We start from the raw sequence: 20,357 nt of genomic DNA on the forward strand, positions 1-20,357 counted from the left end.
ACATACAGCATATATAGTCCCCTTTTAATGCTCATGGCCACAAATCAGACAACAGTGATTTACTGATTTTCCTCTAAAGCAGTTCATACACATACAGCTTCACTTTCACACAAGTTGCACACATGGAAACACACAACAGCAATAATTTATCCTTTTGCACAAACACTCAGTTATTCCCACCCGGTGGCTCACATTCCAGTAAGTGAGCTTTTCCTAACAAACAAAATACATTTTCTCTTTGTCTGGTCTAATCAGCAGAGATGTGGAAAAGTTGTTGATAATGATGTTGTAGTAATGCAGAGCCTTCCGTTGTGCTGATGATGGACTGTTTGCTTGGACAGTGCTTTGCCATTGAGAGGTGATGATAGCCAGAGGGAAGCCGTCAGTCAGAGCTGGGCCGTGCTGCCGGTGCTAACAGGTGTGAATGTGTCGCCGTCTCCTTGTCTGTCACTGAGCTGCATGGAAATGCACATGTTCAATAGATGCAGTGTGTGTGTGTCTGTGTTTGTCTTCATGTGTATCTAAATTCTACGGTGGTGGGATTATTCTCTGAGGGAGTAAGCCCCGAATCCCTCCTTCTATTCTGTGGGTCTGTCAGCACTGCAGCTCTCCTAAGGGTCTCTGCGCTCCATATAGTGAAGCAATATGTCAGCTAACTTCTGCTCATGAAGGTGAGCTTGTATTATCCTAAGGCATAAAGGTGACAGGAAGTTAAGGGCACTGGCCCTGAACTTTTGTCATCCTGTATGTCCCCTATAAAAGTCGCATCTCAAAGTCAGTAAGCTGTAACAGTGGCTCTGTTGCTGAAAAGCCAACTTGACTTCCTGTGTCAGCCACAAGGAGCTCTGGGTTTCCAATGGATTCTTGTAATATGACTAAAACATGTGGTTTTGGCCATACATTCTGCTGCACTGGCTGAGCTCAGAGAAACGGCAACCCCAGCTTTGTTCTGCACAGACTGCAGTCTTTGGACCTTGGCTTGTTAGTCTAGCATCCAGTGCAGTGCTGTTTATGACAGCCTAAATACAAACTAGTGCTCTGAAAAAAGAGAGCGAGAGATAAAAAGAAAGCAGTGTTTAACAAGCAAGGTTTAGATGAATTTATGACATATTACAAAAACACTGCATGGAGATAATGGTTATCTAGCTTATACTATGTCTTTACCAAGTTCACTGTTGTAGTGGGTGATTCTAGGCTACCGGATCTGACACGAGTGTGGGCATAGTAACAGTTACTACAATTGTATTTGTACTGGATTTGCCATGGAAACTACCAGTGGTATATTGACACAGCATGTCACTTACCGAGTGTTGTCCAGCAGGATTCTGGATCTCTGTGTGTTCCCAGAGATGTCAGCCTTCCTAATCGCCCCATCCTGTGGAAGAATGGAGGACGCCAGGGCATGATGGCATGCCTGCTCTAACAGCATGAGACACGATGATGCAATCTGTACTTAGGGGAACTCCTCCCTGGGCTCTGCCCTGTAGGGTTTGGCAGGGACAGGCAGTGTCACAGAATGACTGAGCTATATTTTTTTTCTATATAAATATAAACCACTTCCATTTCTGCCCAGAAGTTACACCACTAGCACTGGCAAATTTTTGTGTCTTTGACGTCAATATTTGGTTTTCTCTGTGAAACTATATATGGCACATTGGGTTTCTCTCAGGACTGTCGAAATTCATACATTATGCTCTCTAACATCCAAGACAGTCAAAACAAACACACACACACACACATATGCATATATATATCTTAAAATAAGTATGTTTGACAGAAGAAGACGTATGTAGTCTCATAATATACTGGCCTGTCACAAGCCTGATCATTAAATTGCATGGTGGATACAGTTACTGCCTAAACTCTCTATAAAGACTGTGTCCTCCAATCTATTCCCAAGAGCATTACCCGTTCTAACTTTGAATAAAACACAGGTACTTACTAGTTTTAATTTTACATGGACCATGAAACTCCAAAGGCTTTCACTGATGGCAAGTATTTAGTTCAAATATCTGCTATAATTTACTGTAGTGAAAGTATTAGATACTCTTCTCAGTATTTTTTGGATAAAATAATCTTTGCAAATATTGTGTCTTTAGCAGAAATTAATGGTATTGTTAAAGCATCAATTAAAGCACCTGTATGTATTTTTTATTGATTTATTTTTGTAGAAACATCCACCAAAACCTGCCTTAATGTTGAGAGCTGCTGTTGAAGCTTCCTGTCTCTGACTCATTCAACAGCTCTGGCAGAGGTGAGGAGATATTATAAAAAATTTTGAGGGGGCCTGACCTCTCTAACCAGTCAGAGATTTTCAGTTGTTTCCACTTGATCAGTAAGTTTTGTTGCACTTTCATTTATTGTATTTTCATAACAGCAAATATGGGCGAAGCATGGCGAAGCGCAGCAGATTGTAATAGGGCACAGTGGAGCAGGTAGAGGGTGTGGTGGGTGGAGCAGAGTGAACTGATTTGGAGTTTCATGCTAATGTTACCTTAAATTACATGCTGTAGGACCATTCCCAGTATCGTTGCCCTATAGGGTTTAACCATTATTTATTTAAATGTTTTGTTAAAGAAAGTGTATCAGGCAAAAAAACAATGGAATAGGGAATTGGGCTTGTTTCTCTTTATCAAACTGAAGAAGGCTACGTAGAAGGCTAACACTCACTTTATCCTGCCTTCAAAGAAATGATGTAATGTTGTAATGTCTACCTTTGTTTGAAAAACACAAACATAAAAGAAATTTAGTGTTTTACATGAATCAGACTGTAAAGTACAATAGACCACATACTGTATACTCTCTGTGTGTGTGTGTGTGTGTGTGTATATATATAATATGTGTATATGCCATGTGTGTGTGTGTGTGTGTATATATATATATATATTATTCCAAACATATTGAGCATAACGGTTAGGTGTAATTTCAGCTCAGCTGACTTGTTGCAAAAAAAGCTTTCCCCTGCAGTACCTTCATTGATCTAGTGATGGCAATCTGGCTCCATTCAAGCAGGTACACTGGAACCTGACAAGTTTTAAAGCGAGCCACAGTCCCAATATGTTCTATCCAGGAGAAGAATTGCAATAAGTAATTAAGACGTATTGACACCAGATGTGTCCTGCCCCTGTTCTACAGACAAGGCAAAGAGGTGCAAGCACTAATTGGCCATATGAATATATACATGTGGGCACACATGCATTTCTGCAGCCTCATGCTTGCAGTTTTTACTAATGCATACAGATTTCATGAAGCAACCAACATGATAACTGGAACAATACAATACAACAATCCAATATGACAGATCTCCACCAAATTTTACATTCAGGAGGATTAGGATGATCAATTTTTGTTGACATGTCAAAGAGGTGTTAATTTAACTAGGATTATAACTGAGCTTGTACTGGATTGTCTTTAAATTAAAATATATTTCTAATATTTTCATTTTTGTAAATGTCAAGAACAAAGCATTAGAAGCGTCTCTCAACATACTGCGGTCCAGTTCAACCCATTGCAAACAACAACCTCAATAATAGCTAAATAATAACTGATTTACTGTTGCATTACATTTTACAGGTGTACAGCTACTTTTTAAACATGTACACTATGTGTTAGAAAACCATCATATCCTCATCTGACTGGGAAACTTTTTCATTTGAGTGAAATACTAACACAAGTGTACAAAAAAAAAAAAAGCTACCTATGCACATAATTGTTCAATTCATTATCCGGAAAGTTTTCTGTCATATACAGTATAACATATAGATTTATGTATATTTCCAGGTACTGAATCTGAAAACAAGAGCAGTTGTGAACAGTTATCAGTTGCACCAAATGAACAAACTGGATAATGTTATGCATTCAGGTGCACCTGAGGAGCTCTGCCATCTGGTGGCACTCGTTGCTACTTGGTGGACACTTTCTGTAGACGCACAATGCTCGCACTGAAAAATGTGCTGCCAACTCTAATACTGCAGTGCAGTTTTATAGGCTGAGTGAATATTGTCAAAACTTAGTTCAGACTAAACGTCTGTCATTTTGGTGGCCTGACTGTTGCAACATAAAAACTGGCCACTGGAGACTCTTCGAGCTGGTGCTCCAGTGAGTGACAGATACCAAGCAAAGAGAGGACACCAGAGGAGGAAGGGATAGCTCTGTTTTCCGTTCTATCAGCGCTTCGCTCTGACCATTGCTTTTAGAAGTCATGGGTTACTATGCAGCTGTGATCTGGATTCAGTAGAAGAAATGACATGTATGGTGGACAATGAATATTTAGGGTTTTGCTGAAAAGAAATCAGGGCTCTGGCCTTAGTGCCATCTATGGCTAAAATGCAAATATCATTTACGCATAAAATTTTTGTATAGTGAATTCAAATGTATACACTTATGACAAACCAGTATGTCAACCAGCCTACCCCGCTTTGTTCTCCACAGAGTATTTAGTACATTTATTAATAATGACATTAATGATACAATTTATTTTCCTCATATGGCTCACAGTAAAAAGTATGCTCTAGTTTTTATCCATAGATCAAGATTAAGAAGGTGAATTTGTAATCCACCCCAATTTATAGACATGGTGAATTAAAAAAACAAACTTTAATGCAATTCAGCACATCACAAACCACATCATCAAGAGACCTGGACTAATCACAGTTAGACACTCAGTTACAGTGTTTAGTATTTAAGGGAGTATCGCTTGTAGAGTTTGATGTTGGATTACACTGCAGTGTACATGTTTCAGTTTTTCTGGTCAGCGAGTGTTTTTACGTGAGTGTTGCTGCCCCCAACACACACAAACCCTGGCTGCTTCTACACCGACAGTGTGCGAGGTCGAAGGTTATCAGGGAAAGCCTTCTCTCTGAGATGATGGCATTGATGGCTTCTAAGCGACCGAGTGGGGTTACCTGTGAAATTCTCATGGTCCCACAAGGGGGTGAACATTTTAGTGGTCCACTTTCTCTGTACACTGTGTCAATGACAATATAGTCCTCTGTGGAGAAGATTTAAAGACCAATAGAAACGTTGCATGCCAGAAAAGAAGACAAACATAAAAAAACAATAGGCTCAGTGATGTACATTAATTTAACATACTTGAATGAGCGCTGGCAGCACGGTGGTGCAGTGGTTAGCACCTTGGTCTCACAGCGAGAAAGTTCTGGGTTTGGGCTCCACCTGGGACCTTTCTGTGTAGAGTTTGCATGTTCTCCCTGTGCTTGTGTGGGTTCTCTCCAGGTACTCTGGCTTCCTCCCACAGTCCAAAGACATACAGCTTAGGTTGATCGGTGTCTCTAAATTGCCCATGCGTGTGTATGGTTGTTCATCTATGTGTTAGCCCTGCGGGACTAAGTGGTAGAAAATAAATGAGAGCTCATACTGAGCTGTATGTGTAGGTACTGTCTGTATTCCCTTACACTAGTATTTGAAGCATTACCTTTTGGCTTTTATTGGATTATTCTGCATCTTTAAAGGATTTCCTCAAGCATATAGAAGTGGTACATTTTGAAAAGAAGCTAAACTACTGTGAACATAGAGTACTATGGGATCTGCTCGTGTGAATAAACACAACATTCAGGGCAGTCAGCGGGATGTCTTCTTTTTATTGCTCGTAATACGGGCTAAAATCATTTGTTGAACAGTAGTTGAAAACCTCCACAGCTTCTAGTAGTCAGGAGGGGGCTGAGACTTGGCCAGTGTTAAAACAGCAATGTGGGCCCAAGGTGCCATTAGTGGCTGTGGAGCAGCTGGAAATGATTCCAAAAACATGGCGAGGAGGAGGCAGTTTAAAACCGCATGGTTTAACTGGGTTTTCACACTGTTCTTAGCAATTCACTACTAATGGCTTCAGTGCAACTTTGTGTTCAACAAGAAAGACATCAGTGATCACTGAATTAAAGATGTGCAACTGTGGTTTAATACACAGCACCGCAGCATGGCTACTGTGCTGTAGGTGTTAATGGGCTTATGGAGGCCGTATGATTCCACGTGGAGAGTGAAGAAAGGCCATCTGCTTCCTGTCTCTGACCCAGAGAGAGTTTGTTCTGGTTGTCCAAAAGTGTTGTGGATTGAGCTCAAGCCAGATGTTAGGTTTTTTTGTTAAGTATAATTTTTGTGTGTAATGCTCACATTAATTAGATGATAAAGGAAATTATTTGGTAACTCACAGTACCGAGAACAATCAAACAATATAAATCTCACTGCAGCTGCACATATATTTGTATAACTTTGCATGTCATAGATGTACAAATTTGTGTGATATTGAACACAGCTAATTTCAAAAGCAGTTACTACTTAATTTGGGTGATGCAGAAATACACCATAAACCTTTTACACAGCCTGATTCCAGTCAGCAAAACAGTGTCTCTGATAGGATTCTTCGTCATAATCTTGCAGTCAGTGGAAAGCACCTAGACAGTCTCTTATTTCAAGCGCTTTGTGCATGGCTGTCTCTCATACAGTAGAGTAGCTCGACAGGCTTGTTTAAAAAGCCCATCTGAATAAACTTCCTGTGCTATCTGCTCTAATTATGGGATTATCCCTCAGGAATTCTTATGAACACAGAGACACACACACATGCACAAGGAAACATTCACACACTGTTAGGTTTGTATTGTTTCATATGGAATTTCTAACATGTTCTAACAATAAGTAGAAAGTATAATATAAAATTAATAATGGCTCTAAAATTGCACATTGGTGCAGTGTTTTAAATTACATAAACATCTGGGCTTTCCTTATTCAAAAAGGCAACAAGTCTGCATCATTGTCTATGTGATGGAATATGTTCTGGACTCATCCTTTGAATTACTTTGTACAACCTCTAAATGCACCCCGCTCTGCTGGTCAACACTAAATGACCATTACTCAGTGTTAAATTCACCAGAGCTAATAGGCTATGATGTAATTTAGCAGATTTGCGATGTTGTTATCCAATCTAAAACAAGAATATTTTCCTCTTGGATTGCTCCAACACACTAACAGGCTCTCACTGTAGACTGAAATAAGGACGGTGTGATGTAAACTTAATCAACTTGTTGTTTCCATCTCTTTGAAATTAAATGGCCCTAATAGCACATAAATGTATCCTGTTTTGTTAATAGCTGAACTGACTATTTCATCCAAAGGCCACAGAATTGGTTCAGTATCTCTGTGATGCATATCTTGAATGTTTGCAGTCCATTTTTTTTGCACAAGGTTCCAGTGGACTAAGACTCTGAGTTGTACATTTTAAACATTGTTCTCTGTAAAGCAAGACCTCAGAACGTGCCCATGACTGTGCCACCTATAACTACTAGAACTATCAGATCTTCGATTCCAGATACTTAAGTGATTTTAAATCAGACCATTAGGCCTTTGAACAGAAACAGAACACAACAGAAAGATCCCAGCATATGCGTCTATTGTTGTGTGGTAGGCATAAAAGTGGACAATAAAAAAATTGTGTTTATTTACCAAATGTCAAGTATCTGAGAGTATAAGTACATACCCACATGTGCAAATGGACAAGCACAACATGAACACATATACATGCACGCCTGTTCTGCTTCATTTCTTTCAGTCCCCAGACCACTGTTTTTATCTGAGTCTTAAAACATTGTGGCTGTAATGCATTAGCTTCAAGGTTGATTCTCCTGTGGGCTCAGAACCAATGAGCTTCTGTATGAAAACACTTTAAAAGCTCTGTAGGTGCCCAATCAGCAGAAAAATGATTTTAAACCAATATCAGGGCTTCGTATCAGTGGAGCGGTACACAAGCAGCAGCGTGGTCTGTTGCCTCATACTGAAGGAAGCTGCTAGAGTAAGGCTAACCCTCAGAGGCCTGTGCTAAACCCAGACCATGTATTTCCTTTTTAGAAAATCCATGTTGATTTATATTTATGGACCGTAGTAGTCTGACTGTATACAGTCCCACTGCATCAGTAAAAAACAGACTTTGATTCTACAGAACATGCACAGATCTCAGGTCTGTCCTTTTATTGTATCACGTATAAAACAAATACAATGTGCATATATTCTGAAGGTTTTATTATAATACCATAATATTTTTAATCACATATTTTCAAAGTTGATACTTGATGCTTTGATAGTTTTTTTCCCATTGTGTTTTTATAGCACTGTCTGATTTATTTTATTTTAATTGTTTGGCCTAGGTTTATCACGCTTTCGCTACTTTCCAGTACACACACAAAGGAACTTTCAGGAAATGACACATACACAGATTTTCATCTGCATCTTGAAGGAAAAACCATTCAGAATATTTGCAAGCTATGGGCAGTTTTCCTTCTGTTCTCTATTGTTCCTGTGTTTAATCTCTATTTTTTCTAAATGAAACAGGTGCTCGTGTTTGGTTATGAGGCAACATCACGTTCGTAAATGAAATAATTTGGGGAATCCCATAAGTTTTCAAAATGACTATAGTTTCAAAATATTTGGTTTCAAATACATGTATTTGTGATAATGGCCTGAATGAGTAATTCAGGTAAAATTACAGGTTAGTTATGATGTTGTACATTGTTAGACTGTCAACCACAAGCAGGCAGTCATTTGTAATTTCCACCCAAATAATAAGAGATAAATCAAAGCTCGTGCCTGCAGCATTGTTTGTGGGGTGCTGAGGAGGAGTAAGATGGGATAACGGTGTAAGACGTGTCTGTCACGCCAGCATTTTCTTGTTACTAGTGTCTCTGGCACCTGAGGATGATGGGATATTTGCATGGCATGTGGCGTGGATGGAGTGAGACTAGATGGTAGCCACATGCTTCTCACATGCATGTCCAGGACCTTCAATATTTTAACACCTTATGTGTTTGGAGGAGAGTATGAACATTCAAATATTTTGCCAACTGTTTTTTTTTCTGCAGTTTTGTCCAAATGATACATCCGATTCTTTCTGTCAGTGCAAGTGCAGGCTAACTGTAACAAAACTGACATGTTACCTTTACTGTGTTTTCCCTATTGGATGTAGACCGTCCTATGTTTTTCACTGTATTTTCTCTGTGTCCTTCGCTGTTTAAACACGCACACAAAAAGCTGTTTAAACATGCGCACCTTTTTAGCCCTGTTGGTTTGTATACAGTAGGGTCCAATAAATATACTTTAAATAGTGAACTCAGGTCCTTGACCCTCTTACTTCTGGCATTAATCTGGATTCTGATAGTTGAACACACACCAAGCCCCGTTCTTTTACTTCTCTGTATTTGATTGCTGTTGCTAGACAGATCTCAGATATTTATGATTAGATTTATTCAACCACATGAAAAATCTTAATGTATAGGCTATAAAGATGGCAATCACAGGGAAGTGCTTTATGGGTGCATGGGTGCAAGAGCCAGGAAAGGAGATGTATTTCATTTTAATTTCCTCCACAGACAACAGTCGCTATGGCCCTGGCAAAGCACACTCAGGGATGTTATTGCTCCACTTTCACAGTTTGATACTGTACTGTAAGAAAAACAGTATCTTGGCAGAGAAGGGACAGTGTATAAAATTTATTAGCTGCTGAAAGTGGCACTTTAACAGATATTGTAACTTGTAACTTTATATCTCAGAGAGTGCTTGTCTTTATCTTATAGTATAAAAACCAAACTGCTGATGTGCCAGTTACAGTTATCATCCATCCATCTATGAGGTTCCAGGAGGGGGGAGCCAATACAACTATTCAAAGAAAAAGAATTTCTCCTAAGGAAACGAGGTTTTGAGAGGATTATATGAATGTATATCAGTCCAATTATTTAAATGACAAAAGTACACTACCATGAGCTAAATAAACTACGTGCATTTTTACATCTGTTTCCAGATTCTCATGGTCTGTCCTTGCAGGCCGCTGGTGTTTAAGGTCTCACTGTGATTTCACAATTAATGATGCCTTCAGCAACATGCATTCCTCTGTTAGAGGAGAATATAAGAGGTCATGGCCTCATGCCTTCTCCATGGATGACTGATCCTTCGATTTACACGACAGGTCAACCTTTCATAATATAGGAAGACAGGGTGGATTTTTACTCATTTATTTATTTGTTTAGCAGATGTAATGATTTGCTTAACTAATGTAATATATCATTATAATTTAAGCAATGTGAAATAGATATAAGCTTCTCATAGAATGTTTGTTAAACAGAGTTTCTATGAGTTGCAGTACAAGTACGCTAAACATTTTCAGCCTTTACAAGCTCTTGTGCTAGTGCCACAATAGCTGTATTCATACTTTGCTCCAATTCCCCCCCCCAAACAATTTTCCCAAGCAAAAGAAAACAAATATATATTGTGTTTTCTCTTGAGAAAAAAATTTTACAAGCTGTTTTACTGAGCAAACCTGTTTTTTCCACCTTCAGTGGAAAAGAGGCATTTAGAAAATAGGTGTGACTATGTGGAGGAAAAAAAAAAATCACTGCTGTTGTAAACTTCAGCACAGAGATACCACTTGTACCTCTGGTTTAAAGCTAAGGTGTGCTTGTTGCCAGCCATTCTGAGTTAGTAGCCAGAACACTGAGCAGTGAATGTAGCAATTAATGCCCAGTTGAGTGGTGTTGTCATTGTTATGAGGTGAGTGACAGGAGGCAGACCGTGACCATAACAGGTGGAAGCAAAGGTCTGTGGGAGCAGGTTTCTGGAAATGGTCATTATCAAACCCGCAGCAGGGGAAAGGAAATTAAATCTCCTCACTGGCCACTGTTAAACCCATACTGGCTACTTCCACAGTAGCCAGAAATGACAAAACTACCAGTGTGATTGGGCTGTTGGAGCTACATACTTCAAATTGTAGCACTTTGTTGCACTTACCACTTTAAAATGCTTTACTTTTGTAATCACTCTGTTCTAACTAACTAGTAGAAAACATTGTGGTTCCCCAGGTTTCTGTCACTTTTAAGTCCAGTCAGGGAAGTTTAAAAATGTTGGATTGGTCTTTAGAGTTTTCTAAAAACCTGTATGGCCCTTTTGTTTAGCATGTGAGCCATGGTCCTACCCTGTGTGTCTAGACAGAGGAAAGGGAGTAATATTCACCAGCATACACTGTAAAAGGACTTATTCTGAGGAGAAAGAGTTTAATTACTTTTTCCTTTCCGATAACCTCTTATTAAGTCTGACATTTACTCTCTCCAGCCAAAAAATTGAAATAGAAGGAATACTGTAAATACTTAATTTTCTAGGAAAATAAAACAATTGTGGTCAGTGTTTGATTTATCCTGGACGTCTGTCGACATGCTGCAACAACACTGGTCATCAAATGTGACTGAGGCCATTTGTTTGGAAAGGGAGCCATTAAATGTGCTGGTGGCTTACAAAAAGACATTTAAAATAAAAAGCCTCACTGAATCCTGACTTTTTGGTCAATTCTAGATGTTGCTATTTTAGCTTTGAACATTTCCACTGTTTTCCAGAGGTAAGGGTTGATGCTGCTTTAATTTTCCTCTTCAATAACAAAATGGATAAAATATATGGATCCGTGATGCAGCTATAAAGGACTGACAGTCTCACATGAAAATATGCTACAGCTACGTTGTTCCACAGCGTAAAATGTAGCGGTGTCACAATAACGACTATACAATTGTGACATGCCAACATTTTACTGAATTGCAACCCAGTGACCTTGGTTGTCTTCTTGTTCTTGGTGTATTATGGTGGTTGGCATACTGGTGCATTACTGCCACCAAGTGGACCGGTGTGTGGATCGGGAAGCTAACATTAGTGTCCGCTGAAAGCAAACAGTTTTGAACTATAGAACAGTGGGAAGGTGGTGGGTGGGGTGGATTGATCGGTCCAGCAACCACTTAAAAACAGTGGGAAGGTGGTGGAAGGGGTGGATTGATCGGTCCAGCAACCACCTGACTTTCACGTGGACAATGGGAGATTGAGTCCCATGTTCAGTGTTGTACTTTTCATTACACTTTTCACAAATGTGATTTGAATGTGCCCTGCCAGTAATGTACATCTAGCTCAGCCAACCCAGACAGATCAACTTTCACACATTACAGCCTTTTATTTGATTGATGGAATGAACGGTCCTTGTCCTGCCCCCTCCCTTCGTTTTGCTGGCTACTGAGCATCTCCTGTCACCAGGCCTTGTAGCGTTAAACCACCAACTCAGCCAATGTGTCATGATTGGCAGTGGAGAAAAAATAAACAGCCCTGGATTATGATAATTGGTTGGTCAGCTCCAGCTCAAGTGCAGCACTGAAAACATACTAAATTAATCAACTGTTCTGCTGAAGCCTTTTATAACAAGCACAACAATAACCTTTTAACAGATGGGAGTCATTTTCCTTAATTAAAAAAAAGAAATAAATACTGCCTTAAGGCAACAAAACCACTCTGGTTGATATGCACAACCATCCTCTCAAGATTTTTCTAGCTAAACCGGGGCTAATCAAATCAATTGCACTCTTTATTTTTTTTATAACCTTGTCATCTCAATTAGACCTTAAATCTCATCATGCTACTATTAAAAATACCGAGACATACAAGAGACACAGAGAAGTCAATGTGCAAAGTTATGTTACAAAAAAACTAGCAATTCTACATTAGAACATTTTTTTTGCATTAATAGCTTTAAAAGTGATCAGATGTATGTGATAGCTGCTTACACGGTCCAGTTATGGTACATTTCAGAAAGCTTGATCTCATTTAACATTGTGAAGACATGAGCTGTTTATTAAAAACAAATAAAGAAATATATAATATAACAATTAAATCAGCGGTTTATTAAACTTAAAAAATAGAAATAAAAAAGTCTGGAATTCACATTTAATATCTTTCCTGTTTGTTAATGTCTGCTTCACGTTCATACTAATTAATTGTGGATTAACTGTTGCAAGAGCATTACAGCAGCTGTCTGCTAAAGTAATGCTAAAATCCTGTGATCATAGCAGGTTATACTTCACACTCACTTTGACTGAATTGTTTCAGATGTCGCACTTCATGTAATAACCAGTCACTGCAGGGTGATGCTGCCGTATATCCATTCACCAAAGCATAAATCTTACACTTACTGTCATATTTTATTGTTTTCTTTTAAACTTTTGAATCTAATCAACACAAAATGACTTGAATGCCAATGTGTAAAGATCAATCTATGTGAAATAGTACCTGGACCTCTGCCTTGAGATGATTTGGTTACAAGTGAAATTTTACCAACTGCATAAGTACTCTCCATGACACATCTGCTGAATTTTTACACCAGACACAGCATGACTCTATCAACAGTGCACAAAGTTAATTACACTTGCTGACGTTGTGTGCTTCCCCATTACACCCGCATTAATGATCCCATCCATCCCTGACAAGTGTGCTTTGTTCAGAGTCTCCTCCAAGTGACAGGACCCGTTAATATCACTCGGTTGATTGGATGCGATAAGTCTTGCACGCTGCCTATTTTTGCATGTGTGTGTTCAGGCCTAGTGTCCAGCAGAAAGCTTTGCCTGCATCCAAGTCTCTCGGCTGGCTGTGAATTGGCCTCTTTGTCTGTCCCTGCAGATCCAAATCATCAAGGCCAATGCTGTACCCTTGTGCTCTGTCGCCATGGGAACGGGGACTGAAACTGACAGCAGTTTGCTGTTTGCTTTGGCTGAAAATCAAAGCGCAAGTGGAGGTGGGGATGGATGGGGTAGAGCGGGAGGTGATGTGGCTCGATGTGGGATGGTAGACGTGATACAGTGTCTTGAAGCACACCGTGGCTTTGTCCCGCTAAACAGGAAGCCATACTGCTTCTCCCTAAGGAAAGGGATCGAGTTTTCCTGACCACCTCTGCCTTGCCATCAACCCAACATGATCCTCCTGATCCTGACAAGATCTGCATGTGTAACAAACATGACTCCACCCCAAGCAAACCTTAACATAAGGCCCTCACTCATTTTGTTTGCTTTGGAGCACACACCTGAAACCCTTGAAAACAAATACGGATAAGCTTAGCTAAATGTGACAACATCAACCACCTCACAATAATCAATAAAGCTGCTGTTCACAGCCCATAAGCTCAGCAGATCAGATTACATAACTGTGGCATGATTCTGTTGAAGGCAAGAGGTATGCTTTTGTTACACAACTGAAGTAACTGAGCGCGAACAGACTTTTGTACACCAGAAAACCACCCTGTTGCTCTTTTATTCCCTACAGTATCACCAGGAAAACGTTTTACAGAATACAGATCATTTATGTGCCAATTCATCACATGTTGAATTTGTGTTTATCGTCCGTGCTGTCTGACAAATAAGGTTATCTTGGTTTGTAATTTTTCTGGGTGTAATTTTATATTCAAAGGACGAGGCCATTTATCACTGTCAGAGCCACGACTCACTTAGAGCTCCTACACCAAAAGAAATCTGTGTTTTGACAGGCGTTCTGGAGGCAGGCACAGCTCAGGCTGGGACAGACACTGTAGGGGGTCTTCTGGCTTATTAAGCTCTGACGTCCCTAGACCCTCTCACATTCAGGTGTAAAACCCCTTGGCCTGCGTAGCCAAGCTGCTTGGAACATGCAGCGCCACCCTGTCTGCTACAGCCCCCTATTCTCCCCAGCTGCTACTGAAATAGAGGCAACTTTGCACCAAAACATGGCTTTGCAGCTAGCATATAAAGTCTGAATATTCAAAGGATTCGCCACTCATCCATCATTTTTTTTCATGCTGAAACAAACCTGATTTGAGTTTTTGCAGTAGCTGTGCTGATCATTTTGATGTTTTGATTTTAAATTTGTGCGGTATATTGGGTGGCCAAACTCAGTCTTAGATCATTTATATTCTAAATGCTCAAAACCTCAGTGGTTCTCTTAGTTGCGAGAATGAAATGATTTATTTTCATAGTTTAATTCAGTATGTGCAGGGATCACACCTGATGTCATAGTAGAGATAATAGTCCAATAATTTTTATGGTTTTCTACTGAAAATATTTGTCTTCTCTAGCAAAATTCATAGTCAAATGTTCTTTTTCTCCCCAGATGTTTTAAACTGTTTGTTCAAGGTTTTCTATAAAATACAGGGCCACCATTTATGATCCCAATATCCCAGATTTCCAACAGATGATTTGCCATACCACTCACCTCTGTTTCCTGTTCGGCAGCACAGCGGATATCAAAATCACACATGTTCCTTCAGTGCTCGATTCCCTGTCTGGGAATGGCCCCCTGAGGGTCAAACCTCAGCTTCTTCCTCCTCTTCCTGCTATTTGCAGGTTAAAGGTGATGGCCTGCCAAAAGAGGCATTCCCGACTACAGCTCTACTGGATTCCCATTGAAATCTGTACATGAGGGAAGACCAGTGGCAACATTTGTGCATCACAAAACACCAAAGTGGACAAAATCTTGTGAGGGTGAGCTATGAGGGTTTGCCATTACTAAGACAAAATGAGACACAAGAAGATAATTTATCATCTGACCCCAGGAGGAAGTGAGCAGATCTGTCTCATTGGGCCTTATGAGAAATACCAGTAGATGAAAGGATGATTCTTTTCTTGACAATACACTGTATGTTTTAAGTACATGTCATCTGAAAATGACTTGAGTAGATAGCTTGACAGATGAAATCAATCAGAAATAACCCCCTCCGAATATTATGAATAAAGAGAATTTCACTGGATCTCACAGCATGTTTCTAGGGCCTCATTAGTGTCACCACTGATTTCCCCTCTAGTACTGAGCTCAGGTCTCCTTGAGGGACCCACCATGGAAGTGGACCTGTCGGGGGGGGTGGGGTGATGATGATGAGAGCCTTTTGACACATGTACTTTTACAGTGAGAGGGAATGCATAATGCATGTAGCTTTAACCAAACATTCAGGGTTAGACTCCACTGGGGTGTTATCTTGTGTGTGACTCGAGCTGTCTTCCTGAGTGGGATGGTGTATCACATTCCTGGAGGCCCTGCTTCCTTTAGTGTACACACGCTCATAGGCTTCTAGTGTGTATGCACACACAAACAGATGCAAGAACTCACACATGTAAATCATACAGTATATTTCCCAGCTGATTAAGCTCCAGATGTTGTGTTGCGATATTCACATTCTGAAGTTTAACTGGAGGGAGAAATAATTTTGGATTCACAAATACAGGAAAAGTGTTTTTTTTTTCCACTAATAAATTATTTTCCATTGCATAATAGTGATAACCAAACAACTAGTCTGAGAAAAATGTCAGCTGGTTTGCAGGATGTATTTCTTTCAAAGAACATCACACTTCAGCTCTCCCCACATTTTAACTAGAAAGATGTTCATGAAAGGAAGAAGGGATTGAAAGCCTCAGAAGCGTCTTTCTTCTTACCATAACAGGGCCATGTCTGGCCTCTCCCCTGGGCCCCAGTTGAGGCTGTGTGGGCCAACAGCAAGACATCTGGCATGACAGAGTATGTCTGCACTGTCAGGTCGATTCACAGGGGCGGACCTACAGAGAAACAGGCTTACTGTTAAAAATATTGAAAATATCCTTGTCATTTACCAGGAAAGCATTTAAAATATGAGTTGTATAAATGGAGAGCCAAGGACCAGACACATTTTGTTATGTGCAGCAATTACTGAAGCATCCGAAGGCATTTGATTCATGAAATAACAAGGAGCGATATTTTAATGATGTTCAAGTTTGCTTTGGATTTCATATTCACACAACATACCACATTTTTTCAGCCAGTCTTTCTCTTCAACTGTGGACTTTCATTCATTCATTCATTCATTCATTTTCTACCGCTTAGCTGGAGCCAATCCCGGCCGGCAATTAGGCGAAGGCAGGGTACACCCTGGACAGGTTGCCAATCCATCGCAGGGTTAGCCCTGTCCATCGCAGGGCTAACACATAGATGAACAACCACACACACGCACTCCTATGGGCAATTTAGAAACGCCAGTCAACCTAAGCTGCATGTCTTTGGACTGTGGGAGGAATCCGGAGTACCCAGAGAGAACCCACGCAAGCACGGGGAGAACATGCAAACTCCGCACACAAAGGTCCCGGGTGGGGTCCAAACCCGGAACCTTCTCGCTGTGAGGCAACGGTGCTAACCACTGCGCCACCGTGCTGCCAACTGTGGACTTCATACATTTAATAGTACTGTAAACATCCCATAAATGTATGCAAACTAAATATAGGAGATACTATTTGTCAAAGTGATGCAAACGTCATATTGATACAGCAATGGCAGCCATTAGTTTGATCAGAGAAGGCAACAATAATGACTCTTATTCACAATCCAGTCTATTTCAATTCAATTGTATAGCACCAAATCACAGCAAAAACCATCTCAGGGCACTTTGCATAGTAAGGCCTAGACCTTATGATGATGATTATTATTGTAGAGGAACATCCAACAGATCCCTTTGAACAAGCACAGTGGGGAGGAAAAACTCCCTTTAACTGAAGAAACCTCTGACAGAGAGAAAGGAAAAGCAACAAGACACAACAACAAACAAACACTGGGCAGGTTGATGTGGCCAGTGACTGCCTATCAGAAATATAGAGCTCTACCTGCAGAAATGTATCCCAGAAATCCTGTGGAACATAACCTGTTAATAGAGAAAGGTTGATCAGATCTAATATGTGTTAATTAGGAGTAAAACATCTTTGAGCAGCCTGGTCGGTATGGGGTCTAAGAGACATGTTGCTAATTTAGATGAAGCAATTGTTAAGGTCAGCTCAGAGAGATCTATGGAAGAGAAGCAATCTAAATATAAATGAGTTCTTACTGATGTTTCTAAAGCCATTGTACTTGATGGCACATCTGTGAGAGTTGTGGGAAGGATCTGATTAATTTTTTATCTAACAGTTTATTTGTAAAGAAGGACATGAAGTCATTGCTGCTGAGATCTAAGGGAATGTTAAGCTCAACAGCACTGTGGCTCTTTGTCAGCCTGGCTACAGTGCTGAAAAGAAATCTGGGGTTATTCTTATTTTCCTCGATTAGGGATGAATAATATGTGGTTCTGGCACTATGAAGGGCTTTTTTATATGTTATTAAACTATCTTTACAGGCTAGGAAAAAACTCTTCTGACTTAGTGGAGTGTCACCTTTCCAGTTTTCGTGATGCCTGCTTTAGGGAGCGGAGCTGCGAGCTGTGCCACATGTTCTTCCTGCTGTAACCAGGTTTTAGTAAGACACAATAGATCAATGTGACGTATCAAATCATTCAGTAACAGATTTAGACGAGAGAGATCTGATATTTAATAGTTCATGTTACGGGCCCCAAGTGCCGGGGCTGCGTAGCAGTGAATTAGTGCAGCCTGGAAAACACAATGTGACATCAGAACAGAACTCTCACGATGCGCTGGCATTCACATCCAGACTGCATCTGGGTTTATTCAAACATTAACATTCAAACATTATAACAGCATGAATAAAGTGCATTTTTATCCCATATTTTCTTAACTCAAGTTCTCAATATAATCACCTAAACACCTGAGTGACATGTCTCAGCACCACATTGGTGGTGAATAAACAGTTGCTCCACTGTTCCATACTTAACTGTAATTAGTTATCAAATAAATAATGGGCTGCACACTAAAAATACTAGTTATCTTTGAACAAAAATACATTTACATTCCTTCAAACTGAATATATAACTATCTCTCATGCATTTACATTGACTTCGGTTTAAACATTCTTACTTTACCTAAGTCCTAATAACAATATACAATGCATATTAGTGACAATAAAACTGGACAAGGTCCATAAAACCAGACTTTGGAGGTCCTCGCGATATTTCCGCTAAATCACGCGAGACTTCCTACCCGCGGGAAACCTCCGCTTTACTTTGAGACTTGACCGACTAAACCATTACCGAAGAGCATGTAAATATACACCAAACAGTACGCTATACTAACAAATTATTGGATACTAACATCATACTGCTTTGTATGGATAGTTTCACCTCTACTGACCTGGAAAACACAATGTGACATCAGAACAGAACTCTCACGGTGCGCTGGCATTCACATCCAGACTGCATCTGGGGGCGAGGACAGAAGGTCCCTCCCCAACCATTCTGGGTGCAACACCAAGCGCACAAAGGTTCCGCTTTACCCTTTTCTGTTCCCCAACCACCAAATCCAGGACAGCAGGCACAAAACATCATATAATATAAATGTGGCGCCCAAAATAAAATGTACATTCAACTGTCAATTATGAAATAATAAATTAACTGAAAACAATGTGGTGACATATCTTTAGGTGCACCACATTCACATTTGATTGTCCTGTTATTTTGTTCTGCCTCCCACTTTTACTCTCCATAACTGGTCTCCTTCAATTCATATCAGCAGATAAATAAGGATTAAAATTACAAACTTAGTGCTCAGGTTAATTTCAATAGGTAGTAGCGGTTGTTACCAATAGTGAGTGATAACAGCGAAGCAGTAGGTACTCTACATATTGATGAATTTGACTTTAAAATTCTGCTTATTTCCTGCTAAAACAATGCAGATTTTTATGAAAACCAAACTAAAAGACAGGTAGGAATTGAATTTTGTCTCATTAGCTATCCACAACAGCTGTGACATGCTATGAATACAAAAAAGCAACACTGATTAGCAAGCCAATGGAGATATATAGCAAGCACGAGGCGGGCTTCACTAAGTGTTGAGTAACACAATAAGTGTGGCAGGCTGTAAGTGTGTGAAGTGCCAGGATGGGGCAGCTTCCCCTCTCATTTACAGTAGTGTGTGTGAGAATATGCAGAGCACAGTTCCAGGCCTACAGCTGCTTATTTTTTATGGATCAGCCACAGCAGTAGACAGGAGTGAGAGCGGCAGCCGGGAGGGGTCGTCTAGGGGCATGGCCTGGGGACCAACACAGTGTCTGACTTAAGCATAAACAAAGGAGACCTCCAAACCCACAGGGCTGCGCCACTGCCAAACACTGCCCGCCATACTTACCACCACCATCACACCACTGTTAAAATACCCTACTTTCCCACCAACAGTTTGTTTTACAAATGAACATTCTGAGCAGCAGGGACCTGACATGGCTTGTGTTATGATTTTGTAGTTGTATACTATTTAAGCATAACAGGAAATGTGCAGGATTGTCCCTGATGAAACAGTGAGGGCGACAGACAAAAAAGAGGCCAGACTAAAGCTTAGTTTGTGTTAAGTCAGAAGCTGATATACTGTATACCATATATTTTATTTTGGACAGTGATTTTTTTTTTCCCATTTGAATAATGCCTGAGCTCATTTAATTCACTCAAAAAGAATCAGTTCAACTTGTCCCTGGAGCTGTTTACACTGATATGATAACAGCCAGGCTGTGGGGACATTGGGCATCTTATCTCTCTAAACTGTTCCTATGACCGCCACTGGTGCACCCTGTACCGATGTGTGTGGGTGGACAGCCAGAAGCCTGCAACTTCTCTTTATTTAGTCGTTACACTTGGTGTTTCCAGAGTGGAGCTC

General features: G+C 40.2%; 1 long non-coding RNA gene across 2 annotated transcripts; it reads right to left on the reverse strand.

Moving 5' to 3' along the window:
* Nucleotides 1–18,936, reverse strand: LOC109973204 (uncharacterized). Of its 2 annotated transcripts, none has more exons than XR_002276785.1 (5): nt 18,846–18,936; nt 16,242–16,361; nt 15,028–15,224; nt 1,305–1,481; nt 1–455 (listed from the first exon to the last, which is right to left on the reverse strand). It is a non-coding gene; the product is annotated as an uncharacterized LOC109973204 (long non-coding RNA). The 2 variants fall into 2 exon arrangements; XR_002276786.1 differs by lacking the exon at nt 18,846–18,936 and adding an exon at nt 17,436–17,471.
* Between the last annotated feature and the right edge of the window lie 1,421 nt (nt 18,937–20,357).

The sequence above is a fragment of the Monopterus albus genome, unplaced genomic scaffold (assembly GCF_001952655.1).
Source record: "Monopterus albus unplaced genomic scaffold, M_albus_1.0 scaffold284.1, whole genome shotgun sequence".
In the NCBI taxonomy this organism is placed as follows: Eukaryota; Metazoa; Chordata; class Actinopteri; order Synbranchiformes; family Synbranchidae; genus Monopterus; species Monopterus albus.